Here is a 12,150-nt window from a genome sequence, read left to right as displayed (position 1 = left end):
CTGTGAAGTTCAGTTGCCTCTGAAGAAAAAGCAATTTTACTAGATTCCCCTCATCTCAATTCCAGCAAGGAAAAATCAAGTGGGCAGTATAATTATTCTTGTAAACGCAAGAGCAAGAACATGTTCTCTGAACTACGTAATCAGTCCCAAGACAGTGTCCTGGCACGTCTCAGATAATCCCTATGACCTTCTGGCCTGCACCTCAAATAGGAACGCCTTCTTCATTTGTTTTCTTTGGCATGGATCTCCCTCTTACTTCACCTCCAGTTTAAGCTTCCTGCTTCCAGAAACTGTTTCTCTGACGAGTGGGCTATCTAGCAAGGTTGGATGACAGATTTCTCTATAGGTAAAAAATAATACTTTCTGTAAAGCCCGCAGCTGCTAAATGAGGTATTGCCATTCTGTTCTTCAACAGAGAGAACTCCTTTCTAAAACAGTTTCAGCAGTTGTCAAGTATCAGAAGTATCCTGATCTGTAGAAGTGCTATCTCATACCTACTAATGTGAAAACAACAGCAGCATGTGTCCCTGATAAGGACTGGTCATCTCATTAGTAGTCACTAATCAATTAGATCGTTAGTAGTGTGTGCACACGGTCCTGTCAGCCTCCCTGGGTGCTACAGCTTGCAGTCCTCATGGGAAGAACTAATAAAGGAAATCAGGACAAAACCCTAGTGAATTCCAGTGAATCCAAGTTTGGCTTTCTGTGGAACTGAGGAATGAGAAGCAAGCAGAAGACCATTTTGTGCTGCACTGTGAGAAATCCACAACGTCTTTCCACAGACACTTCACCGAGGTGTCTAATTAGGAGATCCAGGTTTAGATTCAGTTTCTGCAGTTAGTTCTCCAGCTGCCTCACATCCCAGCTACAGATCTAGCCATGGCCATCTCTCCAGCAAGAACCAAGGGGGCCATCGCTTGTTTTTGCTTTGGGCTGGGTTGTGCTGTTACATGCTGGTCTATGGTGAAACATAACTTTACTGCACCTCATAGCATGAGCAGCTTAAATAATGTTTCAGCTAGCAACAAGTAGGGACGTGACAGCAAAAGGAAAACCCAAGGAAACCTCTACAAGTCTTTAGCCCAAAACCTGTAGATTTAAACAGAAGTCTTACTGGAAGACAATAGATTTGATTTTAAGAACCTCTAACACTGCCTATATAACATGTGGTGTACTGCGTTAAAATTCTTAACAACTTTTAGAAAGAGAAACACCATCAGAAAACAGTAGCAATTCTCTAGTTAAAATGCAGAGAAACAAACAGAAGCCATAACATTCAGGTTCCAACTTCAAGGCTCCATTTTCCCACACTACATGCAAATAATTCAGTCAGCTCCACCCTTTCTATGCGTTTCCAAGCCCTAACATGGATATACAGACAGAGTAGTCAAGGTTTTTTTTGTAACAGAGATGTAAACACTTGTGAAATGCAAGCCAGGAGACTAACACAGAGAGAGAGAATTACATTGCTCTGACGTGTTTGTTTGCTTACTAATCACATAATACTGAAAACGGATGCCATTTGGTCATTATTTGCTTTCAACTGTCACTGAATAAAGTGGAAGAAGTAGTTTAAAAAAAACCATCCCAAAAACCCACAAGAAGACCCGAAATAAAACACACAAGACCGTAGGACTGTCAGAAAGCACAAAACCAAGCAGTTATTAAAATATTCATTTTATGCACAAACTGCCTTGATGTGTAACATACTTCTCTGTGTTTCAATTAATTTCAAATGCCAACTGTAAGCAGTATGTTAAATACATTGACAAGATGTCTCATTTCATGTAACAAGCAGTTTTGTCTTTTGTTAAGTACATTCTTCAGCAATGTCCTCAGTGAGTTTTCATAAAGATGCCTTGCTAGTGAAGTTTCAATGTGGCACAGCCTAAATCCATGATTTTGTTATAAATGATTAATTAATAACACCTCTCTCTCCAGGCAGGTCCTCAACACAATGAAGTTGAAAGCAAATTGTTAGTAAGTGCCTCAGTGTATACTCTTTGAAATACAAACTGACATTTGAATTATGTTCTGTGCAATTCAGAGCACAAAAGGACTCAACCTCGCACTGGAGCTCAGATAGCGGAATATCATATGAATGTAATGTTTTACTAATAATTGTTCTGTGCACCTTGGATTTAGGGTTCCAATTTATAAACCACATCTTAGAACAGAATCTGCCTGCCTACCTACCTACCTGAAAACTTCAACTTGCCTGAGGATCATGTTCTTAAAAATTAGGTATGCCAAATAATGCAGACACTTCAGTAAATACACACTCAGGTGACCCAGACAACAATGTGCAAGTTAAACATTGGTAGAAGGAATTCTGAACAGGCAGTTCCCATCTGATCAATCCACAGGCTGATCAAGGATTTGGCAATACCTTATGCTCCCATACTGGAATGTGTATGTCAGGTGCAACACCACAGCTTCAGGTGAATTATGAACACCAAGATTTAAGACCAGATCCTTTCTTTAAAGAACGTAACAATGACTAATCCTTAATTCTTGGGATATGCAAACTGTAGTGTGCTGCACAAGGGAACTCATGGTTGTGCCACATCCCTGGCAGGTTAGCTGAGGAGATATTAAGCCGGCAAAGGACTACTAAAACTTCTGCTCCTGGGATGGCATCCTAGGAGGGCAGACTAGGGAAACCATAAATTTAATTTCACCACATGCCTGTTCTGGCTCCTCCTAAGAATGAGGCTGGAAGAGGAAGAGGAAACAAGTTGTCATATGAGACAACCAAGCTACTGCAGGAGCTTGTATCCCCAGACTCCTGTGGTAAACCTCTGCTGAGTAGCATTCTTTTGACCTCTCTCGCTCAACACTGCCTCAAACTGGGCTCAGGAATACCTTGGTATGGGTGGCACAGCAAAGCTTTCTTTTTTATATATAGACAGCATAGGTTCTGTGAGGCAAAACTACTTCAAGTCTATTGAAAACTGTGGGCACAAAGCAGCTGCCCCACAAAATTCTGCTTCATGACAATCTCTACCTCTGCAAATCACTTGGAGTGTCATGGCTCAGACATAACTGAGAACCATTAAAAACTTCTCATCCATGCAAAAAATAGCAGAAATTACATTAAGCAATGTATCTCATGATCAGGCTTTCTCAAAAGAAACTAATTATATACACAAGATTATGAATTCAATAACACCTTATCACAATAGTGAAGTGTCATTTGTGACACTTAGCTATCACTCAATGTCTGTTTTACTTGGGCTGTACATTATGAACCATATGTTCCATTAGTTATTAGCAAAAAAGCACAATTTTACTCTCTCTTACAATGAAAGTATAGACAAGTGCAGATTTTCCAGGAGGCTTATCAGATTGGTACTACCACTAGCAGAAGTGTGCAAGGAGTGCATGCCTTGTGTGATGCAGGTGCAGCCATGCCTCTCTTTAACACAGATTAGAGGTGACTCTATCCTTGAAAAATTAACATCCTCATTTTAAAAGAAATTATTAGACTTCAAGAAAAGTTTTTGAAACAAAACTAAATTGCTTTAATTCAGGAGTAAAAAGTCCTTCACTCCCTAGAGAATATTATCATGCAGAATGTGTGGAAGCAAACCAAGTGATGCAGGAAATGCCCTCCTGACACCTAGAATGTATAAAAATACAGGAGTGCAAGTAGCAACCAAGAGCATGCAAATACAAAATTTAAAGTCTTTGTGTGCATCTGGAAAGCAAACAAAAAATGAATCTTCTGATGAGTCTATACAGACAACAACTGCAAGAAATTATACATGCAGTAAAAGTCAGCCAAGGGCATGCCATACAGGTTTTGTAACATACAAAAGCAGTGGCATTAAGACACATTTGGGGCAGATTCATATTTCACCAAGCATGTCTAAGAAATGCTCAACAGCAAAGCCAGAAAAATCGTTTCCCCTCAGCCCTTTTTCTAGAACTAAAAAGCAAATGTTGCTTTTAATTATCACAGATTAAAGAAAAGCCTATTAAATTATTTTTCCATAGTAAAATCATTCAAAGCTAGGTCACAGCTAGTCTTTGCAAAAACATACAGTAGGTAGAAGAAGAAAAAATGCAGGTCCTTCTCCTAACCTACTGCAAGGAACATTTGATTGTAATTCCTGCTTTAAAGGACAGCAACATTTGCTCTATCCCAAAGCACACTCAGGCATAAACACACCCCACCAAGAATTTTGCATGTATGCAAGAGCTGGAGATATTTCACCAGAACCACTAAGATGTTTCACGATGCTCAGAGTTCAAGAAGGACAGTTTGGGCAGCAGAGAACCAGCCCTGAGCCTGAAAGCTGAAGCCAGATTCAAGCTGAAAATAAGGTGCAAAGTCTAAACAGAGGAGATGATTAATCACTGGAATGAGCTACCAAGAGAAGCAGCAGACTTGCCACCCCTTGAGATCCTTGAATCATGTCTGAGCACTTCTCTGGAAGATGTGCTTAGCCAAACAAATGTTTCTCAGTACAGGACAGTTGAGATGGGGAACATGAAACCGCTCACATTACAAAACAAATCAAATGTCCCTGCTGGCCTTACGTCCCGGGTGATTCCGTGAATCACACGTAAACATCTCCACAGGCTCAGGACCTTGGACTGCACATCAGTCATGAAGAGAGAAATGTTTTCATATTTATTTGTAGCACACTACATGCACAAACATGCAACATGTAAAAAACTTCATTTCCATGGCCATTTGGGAAAAAACATGGTTAATCTCTTTAGTTTTTCTCTGACTTTTAAGAAGCATATTGGGAAAACAATGTCTTTAAACAACTCAGAGAAAGATTACTTTTCTCAATTCTACAATTTCATTTAATATTAATGATCTCTATTTACACATAACACTATTAAAAAGCTCATTTTACCACAAAACTTAAAATTACTTCAACTGTTATAAGCTACACAGGTATTTCCATACCTCTGGTTTTGTACTGCTTACATGTCACACAATTCTAAGCCTTCTATGCAAAACTTGAATATCTAAATTCTAAAGGCTTGGCAAACCCATCTTCCAATATTACAAACCAGGGGCTTCACATGGCTGTTATAAATACAAAAAAAAACCTACTTTCCTAGTGTACCAAAAGGCTTCTATCTTAAAATCTTCAGATAATCTCCCACTATAGCAATTTTTTCTTTCTTCCTAGAGTTTAGTCAACAGTCATCTCCAGTCGCTTCTCTTAGCAGGTTGGACTTTTTTTCATAATTTTGCAATGAAGAACTTAATCCTAAATCCTTAATTCAGCTGCTGAATAATAATACAATTTTTTTTTGTTTGGATTAAACGAATTTTGAAGTTTGTTTATTTTTCTGTGTGAGAGAGATGATGAAAGACAAGAAGTTTCCAGTACAATAAATGCTCTTTCTCATTTCTAGTCTGTTTCTGTATTGAAACAAAAAATTATGCCACTCACATATATGATGTAATTTGTTTTGAACCATTACAAGAGTGAAGGGCTATCAAGGGCTAGACTCACAACTTTTGAGAAGTTGTCACCCATCTCTTCACTCAATATCAAACTGGTGAGACACTGGTCAGAGCACTCACACATACACATCGTGCTTCAATCTCAATACCTACTTCAAATGCTTTTTACTTCCCAAGGTGAATTGAATGAATTTATTTTCTGGTGAAGAAAAAATGTCCAAGCCTCTAGCCATGGAATATCCATTAAAATGTCTCCTACCAGAGCTACTCTAAAAAAATTAGATACACAGGGAAAATGGCCATATTACATCACTCATGCATGGGAGTTAGGATCTACACATTTCAGATCTCTGTCAAACTAGAACAGCTTCTGCATAGAACAGTGCAAACTCCCTCTCCCAGAGCATCCTCTGTTTAGAAAATATAAATTTTCAAACTTTAGCAGCAGAGAATCTGTCTCACATTAGACTTAGAGGTAGAAAGGAAATTCTTAATTAGTCCTGATCATTTTACTCCATCTCCTTCTGTTCCTCAGTTCCAGTGAAAACCAAGTCCAGAATTTGACTCCAATTTTCAAATTGTCTCAGGCCAAGAACTGAGAAGAAAATAGCTTATTTTCACAGAAATTCATCTTTGAAGGAAAGAATCAATGTATAAAAAGCAGAAGGAAAGCCTCCCTTTGTCAATTTAAAAAACAGATATTTTTTCAGCTTTAATACAGAATTGCTGAAAATGTTGCTATTTTAAAATATACACATGATTGGAACCCTCAAGAGTCTGACTTATTTCTTGCTATTGCTTATCTTCCTAATTTTTTTCTCCAGATGCAGCTTGGACATCCTGATCCAACTCCCATTTCAGCAACATTTAAACTCACACTTACTTTGGGGTGCGAGTTTCCAAACCCATTTGTCCAAATGGAGGGATTAAATTCTTTGAACTCTGGCTTAGCTGTACTGAAGCAGAAGTAGAAGTAAACCTTCCTAACAAGCTTTTTGCATAAATAGTCAGCTTTACAGTTTCAGTCTGCAGACTGAAGAAGGGATGGATTAAAAGCAACAGGGAATGAAAAAGCAAAAACCTTAAGGCTGAAGTTTATACTCTTATTTTAGAACCTTGGCAAAGTCAAGGTTCAGGAAGAGCATAGAACAGACCTCATGAAAGGTGTACAAAATGTACTGGAACATGACAGGAAAGTAATTTGTTGCCATCAATAGTTTTCTTTTGCACATATAAATCATGCTAGTTCCTTTAGGACACTACAACTCCAAGTATTTGCATACACCACCAATCCACACAGGCTTCAAAAGCCAAAGGAATAATGCATTGGAGAAAAAACAAGTAAAAGGATAACAAGTCTTGAATTTATCACAACAAATTCTAGAGAATGGAATATATCCCTACATATACCTCAAAACATGGACATGCTAGGTAAACATCTGTCTTTGAAGAGGCTGAAGAATTTAAAACAGACTAGTAATGATCCACAACAGTTGTGCAGCATATTACAAATATTTCTTTTAAATAGTTCAAGATTTTGTAACAGAACAGCCACAAAAAACAGTATGTTCTTTTGTTTAAGGATTTGTTTCTAAAAGTTGAAATAACTTAATGTTGCACCATTGTGAACTGAAATCAGTATGCTAAACAGTCATAAATTTGCAATAGTAGGAAAGAAAATAAAAACATACTTGCTTGCTTTCTTCAAAACCCAAAAGAAATCCAAAATTTACAATTTTTTACAAGTTTTTAAAGAGAACTGCTGCCATGAAAAGTGCTTCATATTGTTGCCTTGCAGATTCAGTTTCCTTTTCTATTACCTAACTGCAAAATATACTATTTAAAATAATTATAAAAATTTTGTTCTTATTTTATTTACATTTTTTTGTTCTATGCATAAATATGTATAGCATCCTTGATTTTGAGGAAAGCAGTCTAATTTATCACAGAAGATTTAACTTTCACTGCCAGCCAGTGAGAAAAGTTAAAAGCCAAACAGAATAAAAGGAGATAAATAGCTAAAAGTACTGCAATTGGAAACTAATTTTCCCCTTCTGGGGACAATAACCTGTATGTCTTAAATTTCTTAATAGAAGTAAATTTTAAATAACCTGATTTAATATCCTTTTCTCAGCATATTGGTACACCATGCAGCATTTTATCACAGCTGTTATATAAAAACTCTGTATTTGTCATCAAGTCCCAGCTCTCACAGTTAGGTGAGTCAGGTGATTGTATAAGATTGAACAGACCCTTAGGAAAATAGTAATTTTTAGTTCCAGTAGTTGCTGAGAAACAAACAAAAAAAAAAATCCATAAGTCTGGTTCTGTTACATCCTAATGACTCAAAACTCCAGTTATCACATGCACTGTGTTACTCCTAAGTCACTTTGAAGATCCCTCTACTTAGTTACAAGCTCTTGGACAATGGCAAACAGGCACAGGGCCTTCAGCCTAATTCCCAACTGGATCTCCCAAAACCCAGGAGATTATTGTCAACACAAGAATGTAATTTCTGCAAAGAAGAAAAAGACTTACAACTAGATAGACAGAAATAAAACCTATAATTTCTCTAGATGTTTATATAAATGTACAGAAAAAAAGTTAGAAAATAAAGGTCTTTGCTACTTGTGACAAATTGAACGGTTATAATTACTACAAGTACTTGTTCTGAAAGAAGTAATGCTCCTGAGAAATTCCTGTATCAGAATGGTTTGAAAATTAAGTGCATTCATCTTGCCTATTTCCCTGAACTCCTGGAAGAACTACTTTAGGTACTGGCTTCCCACCCACATACCAGATGTTTCTTCCTTTAGTTAGGGATTTGAAATACAACAAGATTGGTATTTGACTCAAATGTGGTCACTGCATATTTTTGAAGTTACTTCATTGAACAATAACTGCATTAGGCAAAAAGAAAGTGACAGTAAGACATGTTTCAGTCACTAAGTGTTAAATAAAGTTGGTTTCAGTATGCATTACAGAGGCATTTATGTATTGTTGAAAAATTACCACAGAAACTGAGTCATAAACTTCATTTACACAAGGCAAAGACAGTCCTTGACAGAAATTCCAGGGGAAATTCCAGGAGGTCCATTCAAATCACTGAAGAAGTAAGCAAGAACATAATATCCAAACATAATTTACGTGAATTCTTGGCTGTGACGCGGATGCTGCACGTGAGAATGGCTCTAAATGATGGCCACATGATACACATTACCACAGAACTTGCTGGATCTCAAAGACTTGAACTGTCACAGCAAAAAAAACACATTAAATTTTAAAAAGGCTAACTTGCAAAAGACTGCTCACTGAAAGCAGTAATTCCTCCATTATAAAAGAGCTATATATATTTATTATCACAGAGGGTCTTAACAGCTGTGGGGAAAGTTAAAATTACACAACAAAAGGCAAAGCTTTTCAGAGCACAGCTAAGTTGATTATTGTAATTCATATCTGGAAGTGAAAACACACATCCCTAAAAGCCCTCCATCTGGCATAAAAGGTGACAGCCTGTTCAGAAATACAGATAACACGGAATATACCACCTTTATGCTCTCACTGAATTATTTAATCCCACCAGAGTGGTGACATCCAAAGACCTTCAGGGAATCTGGCCAAACAAATCATTGTTTGATCAAGACACATGTCTGTCACCTATATATTACTGAAATACATAATTATTTGCCAATAAGGAAAAGACAAAAGATTGACCAGAAAAGGCCTGAGAAGGCAAAACAATGAGCAACAATTCCTGCTGCTTCCCAGATACATGGGAGTCAGATTTATCTCTGCAAGATTTTAATTTCCTTTTCTATAAATACCTCAAGGGAATGACACTTTAATGCTTACATGCATAACAACAAATTAGAAACAAATGAACATGTTCATAGTCAAAAAGTTAACATTATGAAGAGTCCATCAATTCCTTGCCAGTATAAATCTAACTAAAAATTCCACAATTACTACCACAATTGACAGTAAATATTACATGAGGTCTAATACAGGTAGTTTTACTGTCATCATCAGACAGGCTGGTGACCATATCTGCAGTGTTAATTTTTGCCATTACATGCTAATGTCTGCACCTGCTTAAAATGGATAAGGCAGATGATCTATATGGTTTCACAGACCAATGAGACATTTAAATGTAATGAAGACCTGAACTGAAATACAGTATTTTTTAATAGAAATGAAAAGAACATGAAAGAGAGAATGCCACATCTGAGGTGGAAAAAAAACCCTAAGTGTGCTTACTGCAATTTGCAAAGTAAGGAAAAGGGAATCTGCATTTCAGAACACTAAAACACCTGACATAAGAAATTGCAAATCTAGAACAATAAATTTTTTATACAATAAAGTCTCTGTACTGATTCCCTCTGGAATTCCCTCTATAGAAAGACATGATACTTCCTGTATGACTGGGAACAAGCATAACATCTGCATTTTAAAAATCAAAATGTGAGAGAGGTCACTGCAAATTAAACTTAAGGCCTAAAACACTATTAGCTCATTCTCAGTAGTATAAAATCTTTAAAACTAACATAACATGCAATTAAAGGCATAGACAAAAGGGAAATTAATCATCTATCAAAGGCAGGTTGTGTCAGAATAGCCTACTTCTTTTGGAGGGTAGCTAATTTTCTGAGAAATAAAATGGAGTGGATCAGATTTTAACAAAGCATTTGGTAGCATGCCATGAGAGGAAGTTGGTAAAATGGACATTGATACTGTAATATCACAAAGAGGAAGACAGCTATAGCAGATACCATGAAAGCCTTACTCCAAACTGCAGAAGTTTGTGCAGTTCCTACAGACCTGATCTTGACAGCAACATTTTCTTATAATAACTTTGGCATGAAAATATGCACAAGAGGATGAAATCTGCTTGAAACACCAACACTGATGTGTCTGAGGTATCATTCAGGAGAGACTGGAGTGTTCAGAGACAGTATGAAATGCAGTAGCATGAAACCAAAGTAAAAAACTCTGGAACCCAAAACTAGAAATTTATTGTTTGGAACTAACAGAAGAGAAGGTGGGGATAGGTTTAATCCCAGGATCAATTCAGAGATAACAGTGAGCCACAACAGATCAAGCAGCCTGAAGAGGCAAATGTGATTTAAAGGTGTGCCGAATGAGACATCTGACATACATATTTATCATCTGCAATATTGTGTATAATTCTGGCTATTTGCATACAAGAAAGAAAGAGTATAACAGGAGAATGATGCTACAAAAAGCAGAGGAACTGGAAAGCTTACATCCCAAGAGGAGACTAAAGAGAGTTCAGCTTATTTAGCTCTGCAGAAAAGAATATGACAGAATATGATTACAGAATCACAGGATATGTTGAGTTGGAAGTGACCCACAAGGATCCTTGAGTCCAACTCCTGCACAGCACCTTCCCCAAGAGTCACACCATCTGCCCAAAGGCACTGTCCAAATGCTTCTTGAACTCTGTCAGGCTTGTGCTGTGACCACTTGCCTGAGGAGCTGTTCCAGTGCCCAATCACCCCCTGTGTGAAGAGCCTTTTCCTAACATCCAGCCTCAACCTCCTCTGACACAGCTTCAGGCCATTCCCTCAGGTCCTGTCACTGTCAGCACAGAGCAGAGATCAGTGCCTGCCCCTCCTGCTCCCCTCACAAGGAAGCTGTAACTGCAGTGAGATCTGTCCTCAGTCTTGTCCAGGCTAAGCAGACGCAGTGACCTCACCTGCTCCTCACATGCTTCTTATTGAGACCCTTCATCATACTTGTGGCTGTTTATTGGACACTGTTTAATAGTATTAAACTATTAATTAATTTCTTGCATTGTGGCACCCAAAGCTGCCCCCAGCACTGGAGGTGAGGCTACCCCAGCTCAGAGCAGAGCAGGACAATCCCCTCCCTTGCCTGGCTGTGATGCTGTGCCTGATGCACCCCAGGACAGGGTTGGCTCTCCTGGCTGACAGGGCACTGCTGACTCTTGTTTAGCTTGTCATTGAGCAGGATACACAGGACCTGTTCCTCAGCACTGCTCTCCTGCCTCTCATTCTCCAGTCTGTCTGCACATCCAGGGTTCCCCCATCCCAGGTACAGAATCTGGACCTTCCCCTTGGTGAATTTCATAGCTGTTAAATGCCCATCTCTCTATTTTGCACAGGTGTCTCTGCAGGGCCTCCCTGCCTTCAAGGGACTCAACAGCTCCTCTCAATTTTTTATCATTGGCAAACTTGCTTAGTATCCCTTCCAATCCTGTGTCCAAGTCATTTATGAAGATGCTGAAGAGCACAAACCCAAGGATGGAGCCCTACAGAACCTGAACATATATTTTAAGCAAAAGCTGGAGGGAGAGGAATAGTCTTCAAGTTAAAGAAATCAATGTGTGAAACGACTCCAAGATGATTCTGCTTAATCCCTAGCTGGCAAATAACACCCCTGATCTATCATGTTTAAAATAAACTAAACTTTTTTTTTTGTAAATCACCACAAGAGAGTGGAGGCCTATTTCAATTTGTGCTGATTTTGTCTGGGGTAGAGTTAACTTTCTCTGCAGTGGCTGGTATGGGGCTGTGTTTTGGATCTGTGCTGAAAACAATTTTAATAATATTAAGACATTTTTGTTATTGCTGAGCAGTGCTTACACAGAGCCAAGGCCTTCTCTGCTTTTCCTATGGCCACACTGATGAGGAAGTGGGGAGTGAATGGAAGGTTGGGTAGGGACACAGCCA

General features: G+C 38.3%; 1 protein-coding gene across 4 annotated transcripts in view; it reads right to left on the bottom strand.

The window, feature by feature from the left end:
* PDE10A (phosphodiesterase 10A) overlaps positions 1–12,150 on the bottom strand; it is a 336,966-nt gene that overhangs the window by 234,180 nt on the left and 90,636 nt on the right. The window contains exon 1 of one of the 4 annotated variants that reach the window (XM_079297643.1): positions 4,180–4,281. The exons of the other annotated variants lie outside the window; for them this stretch is intronic. The gene's annotated coding sequence lies outside the window, so the exon portion shown is untranslated. Of the gene's footprint in view, positions 1–4,179; positions 4,282–12,150 lie in introns of those variants that run through there. 4 annotated transcript variants of the gene reach the window in all.

This window comes from Erithacus rubecula, assembly GCF_903797595.1.
Source record: "Erithacus rubecula genome assembly, chromosome: 2".
Lineage (NCBI taxonomy): Eukaryota > Metazoa > Chordata > Aves > Passeriformes > Muscicapidae > Erithacus > Erithacus rubecula.
The sequence above is the reverse complement of the archived record's forward strand: the minus strand, read 5'-3'. Positions and strand labels throughout refer to the sequence as shown.